Source organism: Alligator sinensis, unplaced genomic scaffold (genome assembly GCF_000455745.1).
Source record: "Alligator sinensis unplaced genomic scaffold, ASM45574v1 scaffold375_1, whole genome shotgun sequence".
Lineage (NCBI taxonomy): Eukaryota > Metazoa > Chordata > Crocodylia > Alligatoridae > Alligator > Alligator sinensis.
The window spans coordinates 2684222-2701172 of record NW_005841928.1 but is presented as its reverse complement, the minus strand read 5'-3'; the positions used below and the strand labels follow the sequence as shown (position 1 = coordinate 2701172).

Genomic DNA, 16951 nt, shown 5'->3' with positions numbered 1-16951 from the left:
AAATAGCACTTGTAATCAGTTGTATACAGATGTCCTGAAAAGGAATGTAAAAAAGGCCACCTGGCTTTGCTTAGTCAATCCCCCACCCCCATTCCATCTGGGATGCATACAACTTTTGAATTGTTTACCATTCCATAAAGGCACTAATTGAAACTGCAATATCAAGTAAACAAGTATTTTGTTTCCAAAGAGCCAGACCAAAAGTCACCCTCCATAATCCCCAAGTTCAGCTCAGGCCAGGCAGCACTAAGAGAATTCTACAGGCTGCAGAAACATTCATCAGCAAATCATTGCAGTGCCTTTCATATATACCTTGCCTAATCACATTCGCAATTTCTCTCTCAAAAAATGCAAAATCTCCCAACATTATCAAATGAGGATGCCCTAAATAACATCTGATATTCATGCATTACATACTGCTTTTAAATAAGCTTCGTAGATAACAACAATTTAAGCTGGCAATGCAACTAAACTATTAATCCTGTTACCAAAATGAAAAACAGGTGTCAAGCAGGTGTCAAGCCAGTTTCTATAAAAAGATTGTTCCTCATATGATGTTGTAAGCCATAGATGGTGACACAATACTCAAATAATAGAAATTAACTAATAACCCACTTCCCAGCTGTAGTTCTACCACAGGTACCACAGTAAAAGAGTTCCCTTATTCCATCACAAACATCAAACCAAGGGGATCAAAAAATAAGGACCCTTCTTCTAATTCCTTTCATCTTTCAAAACGTTACACCTAGAAGAGTCCTGTTTCCCAGGCTGTTCTTTGTACCAACCCTGACCTTCCTTATATGGAGTTGCTTGTCTGCTTGAAAAGTTGTTGTCTTCCCAGTCCCGGAATGGACCCCAGCCAAATACAGAGTTTTTTCAAAACACTGTTTTATTCTTTAATATACATCTTAAACAAAACATCAAACACAATGGTTCTACCACAACCTGGGCTACCAGTCCCAGAAGCTGCTTCACAAAACCTTGCAGAAGCTAGTTCACTTCCTGTAGAATTCTTCCAACTGTGGTCTGAGCCCTTTGTAAGCATTCACCTGAGACTTCCCACCTAGATTTCATAATTAAAGAAGGTTACCTCCCTAATTCTTTAAACAGTAGGCCACTTTGCCTAATGACTCTCCACCTGAAAAGTGTGTTTCCAATTCATATTCCAAGTTGCTGTTTTCAGTACCATGTATCCAAAGAACAAGTCCAAGTCTGTACAGACCCGTGCAAATCTTGACTAGTTGTCACTTGCACTAATTCTTCTGAATTAGTCCTTTCTCATACCCCATTATGTGCCCCTTTTTCTTGTTGATGGATTCCTTATTCTCAGTTAAGGGCCTGCTGAGTGCCCACATCCTGATTCCAGCTTTAGTAGTTTTCCCTCAATTTGCACAAGCCCAATATCTTTGTCTTGTCTCTAATTGGCTTTTCTCCACTCCCAAATTATAGATGTATTTGACAGGCCCACAGTATCCCCACCTTGCCTGTGGAAGTGCCTGATATAGAACCATAGAAACATTATACTGGAAGAGATCTTTGTAGGTCAGAGTCCATCCCATTGATGAAGTCATGATTTTTCTCCCCATTCAAACCCTACTGATACATATTTGTCTAATACAGTGGTTTTCAACTGTGGACTTCTATAAATTTCGAATGAAGGTGCATACCCCTTTGGAAATTCTGAACAGAGGTGTGTAACCCTTTGAATTGTAAGTGTAGGTAGTCATATACTTTTGCATGATCATAGTCTTTTTTTATGGATCCCTTAGACATAGTCTGCAGACCTCAGGGGTCCGTGGACCACAGGTTGAAAGCTCTAATGTATACTTAAAAGCTTTCAGTGACAGATATTCCACAACCCCTCCAGGTAATCTATTCCTTTGATTAACTACAGGAAAGCAGAAAAGAGCAGAAAAGTGACAACACCCCCAGCCACAGGTCACCTCCTCCTGAGACTTGCAAATCATGGGTATAGGTATTCCGCCCCCTAACAGGCACTCACCCACTACAAGGCATGCTGGGCTGGATGGCTTACTCTTACCCTTCGGTGTTGAAACCACAGGACTTCACACTTGTGAATGGGTTTCTAAAGAATAACACTTGGGAATGGTTCAGTTATTTTGCGTGTTCTCCCCTTGTGCCCCAGCATTCATGAACTTGTTCCCAGCCAGTCACATTTTGGAACTGCAGAATGGTTCAATTGTTAGGTGTGTCTACTCCAACAAATACAAATTCAAAACCCTTCTGGGTGAGGGAAGGGAGCCTAGAACCAGGGTCTTCAGTTTCCTATCAAGTGCCCTAACTACTCAGCTATTGGAGCTAAAATATGAGAGGCCAAAAATACCACTTAAGCAGATAGTAAGATTCCATTTAAGGCACACAAAGTGCTTAACATTGATTGTTTAGTGATATGTTCCAATATGTCAATTAGTAATTCCCTAGGGCCTTATTTATCCCCCTTTTAAGAACAACACTGTATTATCTCTTTTCCAATTTTTTGAAACCTTACCTGACCTCCCTGAGTCCTCAAAGATAATAGCCAAAGCCTCCACAATTACTTCAGGCCAATTCTTCAAGTACTCTAGGACGGAGCTCATCAGGCCCTGCTGATTTGAAGATATCTAACTTATCTAAGTAATCTCTAACTTGCTCTTTCCCTGCTATAGACTGAGTATCTACCCTCCTGTCCTTGATGCTAATTGTGATCATCATCTGATATTTGACTTCTTTTGTGAACACTGAAGAAAAAAAGGCTTTAACCACTTCAGCCTTCCAGCCTCACCTATTATCAACATCCATCCCCATTCAGTAAGAGAAAAGTTCTCTCTCCAGGAACTTTAAAAACACTGTGTGACTCAGACAACACTCTGTTACATTAAGCGCAGAATTCTTCTTGAATTCCCTCTGCTCTTTCAGATTTGATGAAACTTTCCTGTTCCTTAAGTTGAAATAAGACAGTTCATAAAAACTTGCTCTCTGAAGAGTCTGTCACCCCCAACCTATCACTAGCACCTCAGATATCTGCATAATCAGTTGCAACTGCAGATCTTCTTCCTTTAGTTTCTCTTTCTCCCCTTCCTATGTCACACTGTTTCTAATACTACAGACTCCCACGTCTTAGCAATGGTTACATGCTGGTCTTCAGCATAACTCTCAATGACTCCTTTTCTCTGAATCATTCCCAGTCCAGGTTTACTCCTTCCCCAATATTGGGAAAAATAACAATGCTAAAAATATGGCCTTTGCAGGCACATTCAGATGAGCATGCATGTGCAGAAGCATGCATTTCCCAAGGGATAAATAGTAGGGCTGTGCAAAATTTTGCTGGCTGTTTTGTTTCAACACTGTTTTGACTCATTTTGAGGGCAATGAAAACATTTAGAGAGTTTCAAAATGTTTCAAGGTTCAAAGCTGGGCTTGCTTGCAGGGGAACAGAAGGTAAGTAGAGGGAGGCAGAAAAGGAGGGAAGGACTGCTCTGATATTGACTATGTAATTAGCCAGTGACTGTCATCCTTCCCTGAGGTCCCTTCCAATCCCAGTGGTCTGGGAGGTGGATGAAAAAACAGCATAAAAAACAGCATTGTTTGAACTGAACTGCTTTCTGCCTTGGGGTCAGTTACTGAGCTTTGTCTTCCAGCAGCTCAGCAGCATCATACCACAAAGGCTATCATTCATTTCCTACTTGCTAGCCTAGCAAGTGGGATTCGTCAATACCTTTTGCTTTCATACCCTTTTTTATTGTTATTATATTCATTCATTCCTTTAAATTTATTCCTTCCCCAAAATCCTCTTTTCGTTTTTGTTAGTCAATTTTGATTCTTTCCCTCCAGAAAAGAAATCTGAGTTCTCTCTCACAGTGTGCATTCCATTTACTGTGCAGGGAAGCACAACATATATTGCATATTATAATATAGAATGTATTCAGGAATACATACTACATACATTTACATATTTTATTTGTTATGTAAATACATAAATACATTACATAAATACACATACATATACAACTATCTACATATATTACATACGTCAGATTACATTACAGAAGAACACACAGATTTTCCAGCAGAACAAGGCAAAGACACTATGAAACACATCATAAAGTATGCTGGAAAGCAGCTGGAAGGCATTCAGGGAGAGGCAGAAGAGGGGGTAGAGGGAGACCTGTAAGTTTCCCTCCCTGCCCTGAACTGAGTTGCAGCCTCTTTGCTACAACAAGCAGGCATGAGGCTTCCAGTTCTACAGGCAGCAAGGATAGGGGAGCAGTGCTACTGCCTGTGCTTGAGTCTGCATCCCCTCCAAGAGCACCAGCCGTAACCCCACCACCATCACCACCATGACAACAAGCAGCAGCACCAGCATGACAGTCTCCTCCACCCCTATTTCACTTCCCATGCTGAGCCAGTGCCACTGCCTGTGCCCAAGACTGCATCCCCTCCATAAGGACCAGCCATAACCCTGCCTACTACCACCATGATGGCAACAACAAGCAGCAGCAGCACCACCAGCACAGCAGTTTACTTCACCCCTACTTCACTTCCCATGCTGAGCTGTCCAGTGCCAGATGAAGAACTGGAGCTGGATCTGGATCTGTGTGCCATAGCAAGGTAAATTCTGGGGAAGGAAGGGAAATCATCTGAGTTTGTGCTCCACACCCTTCAACTTTCCCTTAGAGCCAGGACTCCTTCCCCAGAAGGCACTTTGGAGGAGGTTGAGGTAGAGGTTGTGGAGGCAAGTGGCTCAGTTGAGTCTATTCTTCCTGCTGCTATGCCTCTGCCTGTTGAGGAGGGGGAAAAAGGCAGCATCTGCACATGCACTCACACCCCAGAAGTGAGCAATTAGTGTGGTCTGGGATCATCTTGAGCTGGCAGATGATCCCACATATGCTATCTGCCTGCACTGCCAAGCCAAAACCAGCCAGGGCAAGGGATCAAAACACATGAGAACCACAGGGGTGCTGATGCATCTTAGCAGGTGCCACCTCCTTGCCCTTTCTCCTCCTCACCCTGGCACCCATGGAAGCATGCCCAAAAAGAAGTCCCCCTCTTGCTCCAAAGCACCTGTTCCCCTGAAGTAGATGCAGGCTACCCTGGAACAGTGGGGGAAAGGCGGACAGAAAGGGGGGTGCGTTGCAAAGGCAAGCGAGATCATTCAGACCATTGGGGAGATGCTTGCTGTGGATGGCCAGCCTTTCTTCTTAGTTGAGCGGCCAGGGTTCAGGCAGCTCATGGCACTCATAGCCCCATCATACCAAGTTCCCTCCCCTATGCCCTCCAGACGCACCACCTTCAGCAAGACGGTGGTGCTCTCCCTGTATGAGGCATGCAGGGCATACTTGAGGGAGGAGCTAAGCAAGTCAGGTCTGCAGGTGCCCTTACACTTCACCTCAGACTTCTAGAGTAGCCGGGGTGGAGATCCTGCATACTTCTCCCTCACAGGGCACTGGTGCAACCAGTCAGGCTGTCAGTGGACCCTCTTTCAAGCCAAAGTGAAGGATGAGTCCCACACGGCTACTGAGATCATGGGAGCCATGAACCACTTGGTGCAGGGGTGGCTTATTGGGCAGGACAAGCTCACCTGTGGGTTCATGGTCACCGACAATGGGGCCAATATGATCAAGGCAGTCTGTGATGCCAAATTTGTTGGCATCCTCTGTGTGGCACACAAGTTCCACCTCATTGTCAGGGACACCTTGGAGGGGGACAGGGCTTCCGGTGACAGTGCCAGCTCATTTCCAAATGCAGGAAGGTGGCAGGCTACTTCCACTGGAGCATCAAGGGAGGCAAGATGATGCAGGACAAACAAGCAGAACTGAACATCCTGCAGCATAAAATCATGCAGGATGTGGAGACTCAGTGGAACTCCACATACCTGATGCTCAAGAGGCTGGTGGAGCAACAGAGGGCCATCCATGGGATGGCCTTCTTGGGGAGATTAGGATCAGCAGCCCCCTTAACAGAGCTGAGTGAGATACCATCCCTCACATCTTGGTGGTCCTCAATCCATTCCTCAAGGCCTCCAAGACCCTGAGTGCTAGTGATGCCCTCCTTAGCCAGGTGATCCCCATAGTGAGGGAACTTCAGAACCAAGTTCCAGGGGATCAATGTTCCTGGCTGGGATAAGCCGCTGTCGCCAGACATGCAGGCACTGATGGGGTGGTTGAGGAGGGCATCAGGCAATGGCTTGATCCCTTGCAATCCAGTATGGTCCATGTGCTGGGCGCCATGTGTGACCCATGGGTGAAGGGAGGCAGAACGGTGGAGGCAGGGGGACATGGAAGAGGAGGATTCACTGCCAGCATTCTATCCACCAGCCAGTCTCCTCCTCCACCAAAGGCACTGCCAATGTGGGCCAAGGGCATGGCTTCCATGGTGGGATCCAGAGGCACCAGACACCACCATCAGGCAGGTAGCACTTAGGCCTTGGTGGCTGCCTATCTCACCGAGGATGTGGAGCTGCTGCTGTGCAATGTCTTGACCTACTGGGCAAGCCACAGCCCGATGTGGCTGAATCTGGGCACAGTTGCCTGGGAACACCTGTCTTGTCCATTGACAAGTATTTTAAGTGAGAGGGTGTTCAGCATTGCTGGTGATGTAGTGACACCCCTTCTTGGATCCTGGTTTGGTGGAGCAGCTGGTATTCCTCAAGGTGAACTTCCCATTTTTGGGGTTCTTTAAGCTCCAGGTGCAGATGGAGTGAGCACCACCCTCCTTGCTGTGCCCACACCTATTTCCTTTCTTCAAAACCATTTAATGCCCTGCTGTCAGAACTGGAGGTGGTACTCACTGAATCACCAGCCAGCAGGGGAAGAACACATCCATGATGGGATGAACTTGGAGGTATGGGCTGGGGCTATGGGGAAGGAGAAGGCCCCGGGTCCTGGGCATGACCACTAAAACTGGACTCTGCCAGGGTTAGGAGGCCTGCTGGGACTGCCGGTGGTGCGGCAGCCCCAGGAAATGCCAGGACCAAGGATCTCCCTGGTGAAAGGTGGGTAGGAGGTGCCATAGCCTCCAGCCACCACACACATGTACACAGTCCTGGCTAGGGAAAGCCCAGACCCGTCACATCTTTGACAGGCCTGATGCTTGCTAGTTGCAGTGGAGTTGAGAAGCTCCGGGTGAGCTCAGCTTAGCTGCCTGGGATGCCAGTTTTTGGGTTGAAAAACCCTTTGTCAGGTTGAGGAAGCACCTGCAGTTGGTGTGTGTGCTCTTCCTGGATGGAAGGAATAGTAAAAAAAAACAAAACAGAGGCTGGCATACAATGTAGGCAAGAAAGCCAGGCAGTGAAAATGGAAATGGAGGCATTAGGGGATGAGGGACAGACTGGGGGGAGGGAGGGGTGAGGGGGGATGTAGCAGCGCAGGTAAAAGTGGAGAGGTACCTGGGGAGCCAGATGTCTGGCAGGTTGTAGTGTGTCAGAATTCCACTGTCTAGATTGAGTCCATGAGTTTCTGTATGCAGGAGGTTGATGAAGTGCAGTTCATAGGCTCATCTGTGAAAAGTAGTTTGTACATTCACTGTGCTGCAAATTAGCAGTGCAGTGAACAGATGCATGTCCACTGCATGTGGTTTGAGCATTAGTGGCCTTAGAGGAGGGCAAATTGGGCAACTGCCCAGAGCCCCACACTTTAGAGGGCCCCAAAATTTTGCAACAAATTTTTTTGGGGTCAAGTTTGTGCAAGGAAGTGGCTCTATTTGCATTTTAACACTTGACTATTTATCTAATTACCCCAAAGAATATTAAAAAGATCCACAATACATAGGTCATCAAAAGTAAGCCTCTAAGGGACCCCAAATGACTCTCTTAACCAGGGCCAAACCATAGGACCACCACTAGTTTGAGGCACCGCAAACCGCATGTGTGCGCTTGTCAGGATGTTCCCTGTGAGTCCTGCAGTGCTGCTTCTAACATTTTCACACTTTGCCACAGGGAAGGCAGAAAGATACTCATTCCCTATTGTGCCATACCACTGGACATAATCTACACACATACTATGTCTAATTGAAGTCCCTGATGTCCTCTGCATGAGATCCATAGTACATACTTTTTCTCATCCCATAACAAGCACTGAAGTTCTCAGTAGAATCACCAGTGTGTGTCTGTTCAGGATCTAAATAAAATATACTGGGGAGATTTTACACTACTAACCAACTGCCCATCAAGAATGATGTGGTGGGCAGGGACAGAGGTCTGTGTCCATCCCCCCCACCCCCCACGTTTTGAGTCTGGCCTTGCTTCCCCCTCCCAAAGTCCAGGCCCATTCCCACGGGTAGACTCCCTTCGAGTCTACCCGTGCTGCTACATCCCCTTTCCCCGCACCCCCTGCTACATCCCTCCCCACCCCAGCCTGTCCCTCATCCCCTGATGCCTCCATTTCCATTTTCACTGTAGCTGCAAGAACACAGGAGATATTAACACACTCACAAGGAAAGAAGATGCTACAGATATGGCAGCTGAAGTGCCCATCAGAAGACAAGCCTGGGCACAAAAATTCGTAGTTTTACTGGATGCTAAAACCACAGACTAAACACAAAGAATGGTTGTTTTAATGGTTGTTAGGCTCATTACAATCTCTATGCTATCACTGCTAACCTCCCTGTACTCCACTGGTAATAATTACCCTCTTCCTTTTTGGATGCTCTTAGTCTTTTACATAATTAGGTTATCTAGTTAAAGTACCATTTACTTGTTTTGTTGCTACTTCTGATAACTTTTCTTTGCTTCACTTCTTATAGCCCTCTCCATTTCTTTAAGTGACTGTTTTCATTTAGATAATTAAGTTAAACATAAGTCATTTTTTTATCTAATATTTAGCTTAGGCTGCCTCTGCCTCTTTCCCAAACTTGAGAAAGGGCACTTGATACCCAAAAACATGTCTAACATGTCTCCCAACTATTTTCTCTCAACCCCTTGCTTCTCCCATATTTCCTAGACAATCATGCCTATAAAAACACTCCAATCCTACTACAAACATCATCTCTAAATTCAGCGTGACAGCCCAACCTGGTCTCCCATGATGTTCTCATGGAAAAACTGTGACTTTGACTACACTACAGTCCAATTGCTAGGGAACTGGCTCCGAGGTCAGACCCAAAGAGTGGTAGTTGATGGAATCAAATTAACATGGCAATCAGTGACCAGTGGTGTCTCCCAAGGCTCTGTTCTCAGACCTGTACTTTTTAATGTCTCTATAAATGATTTGGACTCTGGTGTCAGAAGCAGACTGGCCACGTTCGCTGACGACACCAAACTTTGGGGAAGAGTATTCACACTTGAGGATAGGCTGGTGATCCAGACTGACCTTGACAGACTTGCAAGGTGGGTGGATGAAAACCTGCTGGCATTCAGTACAGAGAAATGCAAGGTGCTCCACCTCGGGGGGGGGGAGGGGGGGCACTTGCTAGCACCATGACTGAAAGAGCTTTGGGGGTCACGACTGACCACAAGATGAACATGAGACACCAATGTGATATCGCAGCTGGCAAAGCGAACAAAACTCTGGCTTGCATCCACCAATGCATGTCAAGTAAGACCCAGGATGTCATCCTCCCACTGTACTCAGCCTTGGTGAAGCCACAGCTGGAGTACTGCATCCAGTTCTGGGCTCCACAATTCAGGAAGGATGTGGAGACGCTTGAACGAGTCCAAAGGTGAGCCACATGCATGATCAGGGGGCAAGAAAACAGGCCTTATGAAGAGAGGCTGAGAGCTATGGGACTCTTCAGCCTGGAGAAGTGCAAGCTCAGGGGTGACTAGGTGGCAGCCTGTAAGTACGTAAGCGGTGTGCATCAGGATCTGGGGGAACGCCTGTTCACCAGAGCACCCCAAGGGATGACAAGAAATTCTGAATGCTTCTTACTTGGATGCTTCCCTGGCTGGCAAGATAAAATTTCCTTCCCCTCACCCACCATTTCTCAAATTATTGCAGACACACAAACCATTTCCAATCTGATGTGCGTTGTGTGTCAATAAACACACAATAATGAATTGTGTCAATAAACAGACTAAAAGCTAAGAATTGTCATGTATTAAGATAGGAACAGATTATATATTTGAGTACACCAAAAATATCCACTAATCTACTATGTTGTAAACTAATTTTTTCTTTAAAAAGGAAAATTTCTACTCCCAGCTTTTATTTTCTAGAGACAACACTTTCTAAAAGGCATGAAAAATCAAAGTGATGTAAAAATGATAGCATAAGAAAGGGACAGTTATTTAATGTACTTGTAAGCTGGTATGGAACATTACTTTGAGTGTCCCTTAATATTAGATACCTTAAAAAATCCCTAAGATGAAAACATATGCCTTTTTACGTGACCCCTTCTGAAATCTTTACGTCAGGATTTTTGATCAAGCCACACTAAAATGCATAGGTAATAACGCTGGATGGTACCCTTAATCCTATTTAGTCTGTGTCAGTGATTCTCAACCTCATTAGACTGAAGGAGCCCCTCAGAAAATGCAGCTCTTAGCTTTTACTAATTTTTTTGGCTATGAAAAAATAATAGAACAATTCTTTTGTTGCAAAAAACTCAGAAAGACTACAACAAATCTGAATGCTTTTGACTATGGATTTCTATTTGAAATCTGTGGGTTTATCTTGTGAATCATGCAGGTATTTGTACAACTAACTGAGCTAATATTGTGTGACATCCCACAGCCCCTTAGAAGGATCTCATGGAACCCTAGGTTGTTGTGAGTCCTGGTTGAGAATCACTGGTCTATACAGTCATCCAGTCATCATTTCTGGAGAAAAAAATCGGCCTATTTTTTTTCATTTTTTTAATTAAATTTCAGTTCATACAATTTAAACAAAAACACAACACATCAAAATGTATTTAAACTAAAATAAACTAAAAAGGCAAAGCATACTTCTTTGTAAACTTCATGGACTCTAGGGCTAAGTATAGACAGTCAAAAAACCTGAGCCTGAATCTATTCAATCTTTGCAGGTTAGACTAAACTGCATAGATTGAACCTAGAAGCAAGTGAATTAACTTTTGATTCCAGAAATATAGCCATAAGCCTGCAGTGGCTCAGACTAGAAGCTGGGGGGTGCTAAAGCAAGTCCTCTCTTCCCTTTGGCAGTGGTGGGAAGGCTGGAGGGAAGCTGAGACATAAGTCCTCCTGGCTTTTCCCCCCGTCCCTGCTTGAGCTGTGGGGGAGGAGGGGGAGGGGAATGGTCTGGCCCCAGAAGGCCCACTGAGTATGATGGGGAGGGGTTTAAACCCCCACCCCCATGGCCTCCACAGACTTCTGCCAGAGTGTTCCTGTTGGCGGAGTGGGAAAACAGCCCCTACCAAGTTTTTTACCTGCTCCCTGCTGGAGTGTGGCGGGGGAGGCATGGCCAGCCCCCAGACTTAGGCCAGCATGTTGAAATGGAGAGGAGAGGAGGATGGTTTAAACCTGCTCTCCCACTGGCATGGGACCCCAGCTGGGGTCTGCTTGGCAGGGGTGAGGCAGCCCATGCCAGGCTTCTCCCCACTCACTGCTTGAGTGGAGGTGGCAAGGGCATAGCCAGACAGCAGCCTTGGGGCAGCACACTGAGGCAGAGGGGAAGGAGGAGCCCACTCTGCCTCAGCATGCTGGCCCAGGGCCTCATCTGGCCATGATCCGCACCCCCGCTGCTTGAATAGTGAAAAGCCTGGCAGGGACTGCTGCACCCTTGCCAGGCAGGCCCTGGGTAGGGTCCTGTGCCAGTGGGAGAGGGGATTTAAACCCCACTCCCTCCCCTCTACCTCAGCATGCCGGCCTAGGGCCAGTGTCTGGCCATGCCTCTGCCACCTCCTCCTCTTCAGCAGTGAGTGGAGCAGACAGAACAGCCAAGCCCAGTCCAGGGCTGCAAAGCATTCTGGGGTGCTAGGATGAGTTAACTTGAACCAGGAAGGGGTCTGGGACAGAAGTTCCATTAACCGCTTTGACCTAAATCAGGTCAACCAGGTTTATCTTAAACCAGTTTCAGCCATTTTGAAAGTGGTTTATGTGCACTGAACTTCTGTTCTGTTACAGGTTAAAACAGTTTCTGATCACTTAAATTGGTTTATGTGTAACTTCTGTCCTGATAGCTCATGATTTCTCAATGCAAAAGTGATTGCTATTTTTGAAGCATATAACACTTATGCTATTAAGTGTAATTTGGAACCTCTTTCTTATGAAAAGTAAAATGCATACCTTTCTAAATATTTTATACAAGATACACTTTTTCTATGGCAGCAGATGTTTGGGGGAGAAACATATTGACAAGTATTGCTAATCTTTAAAGGTATGCTGCATTCAATATTTAAGTCCACAGAATAAAAGTATGAATGAGCTTTTAATATGACAGAAAACTAGATACTCTTTGTGGAATAGTCCATCTCTCAGAGTTAATACCTGCAAGCTTACTTAGCACTTTTGCCTTCTTATTCTCTAGAAATTCCATTTCATCTTCAGTAATTGTTCTCTAAAGAACATAAAATCATCCAAAGCATTCCAGCTCTTACATTTTTTAATTTATCCAAACATATACTCCCTTGAGTTTCACAGGTAATTTTATAGTAGGAGGAACATAAGAATTTCCCTTTTCTTTTAACTCTGTATCACTCTTTTGATTTATTTTTTGAACTCCCGAAACCTTAAATTAGTGATTATTTGTAGAGCTATGTGCAGCTTCAGTCCCTGATTTGATTTGGTGGAGATCTGGGCCAATTCAGTGGCTGACTCTCCAAATTCAAATCAAATCAGAGGACCCTTTAATCTCTCCGAATCGAATTGGAACTCTCTGCATCGATTTGGAGAGATTTGGTGATTTGGACATAGACACAGCTTGAAATGTTTGTAATACATACCTCTAGGTACCAGGCGCCTCATGAATGCTGTGATGCTGGGGTGCATGGAATGTCCCACAGAAGTGCAGGGGGCTCCCCAGTGCCCCCACCAGCAGACCTGGAAGTGGACCAGAAGCACTTCTGGGTCTGCCGGGGAGTGCACTGCCCCTCCCCCTGCCCTGCATCCCCCTGGCTCAGTGACTGGTGCCTCCTGGATCTGGGGGGGAACCCGGGGTCCCTCTGTGGCTGACTGCTGAGTGGGGGGGCACAGAGGGACCCCCAGCACTTTCCCTGGTGGACCCAGAAGTGGTCTGAAAGTACTTCTGATCCACTTCCAGGTTCACCACTGAGCACATGGAGGGCCCCTCCCACACTCTGTTGGGACAGTCCGTCTGCCCCAGCATCGCAGCGTTCATGAGCCATGCTGGTATCTCAAGGTATGTAGAAAAAACATTTAAAGCTATATCTATGGCTGAAACGCTGATTCTCCAAATCAGCATCGAAACTTCAGATTTGGATTGACTGAATCAAATCAGGGATAGTGATCTGAATCAATTAATTGAATCACTGTCCCTGATTCAGGCCGAATCTGAATCCGAATCAAATAAGGCCCACTTTGCACACCCCTATAGACTACTGCATGTAGTAATATACTGCTAAATCTACTTTAGTGATATGTTATTGTCTAAATACTAAACCTTAACAGTCACAAAAAAGCAAATTTTGGAAAATAATGGATCTAAAGACATAAAGGGAAAAGGGATTTTGCTTAATACTATATTTGAAATGCTTTTAATAACATGAAGTTTTAGTATGATCTTTCCAGTTTTCATATGGATACTTTTGATCGGGGGTGTTACATATGGCTCACAGGCCAGATCCAACCTGAAGAGTTGCTCTATCCAGCTTACCTGGCTACCAGTGGGCAACTTTAAGTGGGGAGTTGTGGCCTGCTGAAGAATTCAGGGCCCATTGGCCCCACTGGTCATAGCCATCGGGTGTTAAGCTTGGTTCTTTGCCACTGCTGCCACAGGACGACTGCCACTGTCAAACTCTCATCCCTAGACGCACTGCCACTACAGGACCCTTCACTGGTGGTAGACCCACCACCGCCACTGCCCAGAGGGAAGTATAGAGACCTCTGAAACAGGATGTTGCAAAATGCTTTCGTTTCTCGTATCCCATGCAGATTAGGGCTGTGCGAAATTTTGGCGAGCTGTTTTGACATGTTTCAAGCTGGAAACAGCAAAACCAAAATGAAACAAAAAGCTTCAAAATAGCTTTGAAACAAAATGAGGGCACTTGAAATGTTTCAAAAGTTTTGAAACATTTCAAATTTCAAAGTATCCCAGTGGCAGGAGGCAGGAGAGAGCCAGGGCTGCGCTCCAAGCAGCTCTGCAGCCCCATGGAGCTCAGACCGGCAGCAGGACATGGAGTGCAGCTCTGGCTCTCCCCATGTCCTGCCACCAGGCTGAGCTCCATGGGGCTGGCAGAGCTGATCAGAGTGCATCCCTGGCTCTGCCCGCCTCCTGCCGCCGGGCTGTGCTCTGCCTCCCACTGTCAGGCTAGAGTAGGAAGCTGGCTACAGCTAGCCAGTAGAAAACACTGAAAAGAGGTGTCCCTGAAATCCTGTCCTTCCCCGAACTTAAGGCACCCTAATCTACTCAGATACAGAGTACAAAGTCTTCTTCTTCGGGTAGGCATCCAAATGAGCTCATACTTGTTGAGAGATAGCCAGTGGTAATGGAAGTGGAAGGCTAGGGTTGTAGGCTATCCTCAGCCAAACAGACTAGTTCTGCATTTAACATTAAACAATTAAGAAACAGAAATCATCCTAGAACAGAACCCAGGACTTCCTATTTCCAGATGACTGCACTTAACCACAAATGTGAAATCAAAGGAAACACATCAGACTAAACAGGTTAACACAGAGATATAAAAAAAAATGTGCCAAGTAAAAGCTGCTTTTGAATGAAAAACTTTAGCAAGTGGACCTGTTATGACTTGATAGAGTCTTAGCACCCAGAAGAAACAAGAAACATGGAATAGCCTGTACTATCACTCATAACATTAAAAACAAAGTTGAATCTTAAAGAAATGAATGAACACTAATATTTCTATTTTATACACTCTCTGCTTCTTTCTGGCATCAGCTGGTATGGTAGGTACAAGTATCAAATGCTTCTTTCTGGCATCAGCTGGTATGGTAGGGACAAGTATCAGCATACTAACAAAGCAAACTAAACCAAATTAATCCATTCCTGGATATCTTGAGCTCCCAAAGCAAATTATTGAACTTTGAGGGAATGTATAACCAGATTATCATATAAACAAACATGTAAGATTCAAGTACTCATCTTAAAACTCACCCAAAATGAACATTTATCACCATAGTCATTTAGAAACTAAATTGTCAGTTTTTCAACCACCAAAAACAATTTATTAAGCATGTATTACCTAAAGGGATTTCTTGCTTCTCTTTGTTTTATTTTTTATATTTGTCTGTGAAAGGAAGGAGACTATCAGCTCTGAGGTGTGATTATCTTCATCTGTAAATGGTTCTTTGTTGATGAAGAAATTCTACCTCATGATTTCAGAACCATATTAGTTTTCTCTGATTTTTACTTAATTAGCTCTGAGAGAAAACTTTATTCTACTTTCTTTCTAATGTAGATGTTCATAACTAAATGTTGGGAGACATTTTTTTCATTATGTGCATCAATACAAGCCCTACTTTGAAATTGTTCTTCAGTTGAGCTTAATCAAAAAGTCAAGAAGTCATCTCCTACTGAAGTTGGTTTTTCATTTACAGAGTACAGCCGAACCCAAAGTCTTAGCTGTTCCTGAATATGTATACTTATTTAAGAGCATCTTATTCAAGAGCATTTTTATTTTTGGCATGCTGCCCTCCCTTCTCCATCTTCTGTACAACAGTATTGTCAATCAAAACCAGTAATGGTGTATTTTACAGAATACAACCTCAAAGACAAATCACTGTCAAAATATAGCATCAGATAATACTTAAGGCTTCAGTAGTGGGCATGCTAGATAATGTTGCAATAATGCCCAAATTTAAATAAAGGAAAGTTTCTAATGTGAGACCAACCTATTGCTTAAAAATAACTGATTTGTCTATAATAGCACCAAGAGAATATCTGGGCAGCTCCAGGCCTTGGGCAATATTGGTGTATGGGCAGGGTTTCCAACTGTCCCAAAATTTATAGGCAGTCCCTGAAAAGAGACATTCAAAAACCTGCTAGTAAATTATGAAAGAAAAAAACAAAGCAATTTATAAAAACTCAGAAAGTGTGTGTGCTGCTTGGTTAAAAATACATCAACCAGTCACAATAGAGTAAAAGCATTGATGGACAGAAAGAGAGGGTAAATGTAAAATAAATAAGTCAGGGGATACATTTAAAATATACAATCTACTCTTCTGTAACTACCTTTGGGCATGAATTTATTCAGAGAAAGTGGGAATAAACTTATATTTGTCATGAGGTAAATGCATGGGCTGTTAAAAATGGGCTGTTAACATAGTGTATCTGTCATCCTTGCCAGCTAACATCACGATAATTTCTGTGTGCCCATACCGTGACTATAATCTAGTAGATTAGAGTCTATTATATTCTATAACTATAATGCACTATACACTCTAGAAGTATATGTTTATATATAAGCATATTATATTATCCATATAAGTATGTTATACAATTATAAAATAGCTGTAATACACTATGGCCATGAACAGGCATTATATTTGTGCTCAGAGAAGAGCCTGTTTCTTGACACACAAAGAAAGTGTCTCTGTACAGCCATTCTAGGGATTTCTTGCAAAAGAAAACCGGCTTTTCCATAAGAAATTATATCAATACCTACCAAGAAAAGCTCCCTCCTTTCAATCTAACTTGAATTTCTGTATACTTCTCTTGAGTGTTGAGTACACCCAATATCCCACAGATCCCCTGCTCTCCTTCCAAATGACAGGGAGGGAGGGAAGAGAACTAACTTTCTGATAGCACACCCAGAGAGAGGCAAGCTGTCAAGGAGCCCTGTGTGGACTTTGTTTTCAAAAATGTCATCCCTGTCCCACCAATCAGCTCATGGGTGAGAGGAAGGATGTTCTCTTGCAGCAGGA

General features: G+C 44.4%; 1 long non-coding RNA gene across 2 annotated transcripts in view; it reads right to left on the bottom strand.

The window, feature by feature from the left end:
- Positions 1 to 7431: 7431 nt before the first annotated feature.
- LOC112549558 overlaps positions 7432 to 16951 on the bottom strand; it is a 37267-nt gene continuing 27747 nt past the window's right edge. For both annotated transcript variants that reach the window (XR_003093017.1, XR_003093016.1), the window contains exon 4: positions 7432 to 7495. This is a non-coding gene — a long non-coding RNA (uncharacterized LOC112549558). The remainder of the gene's footprint in view (positions 7496 to 16951) is intronic.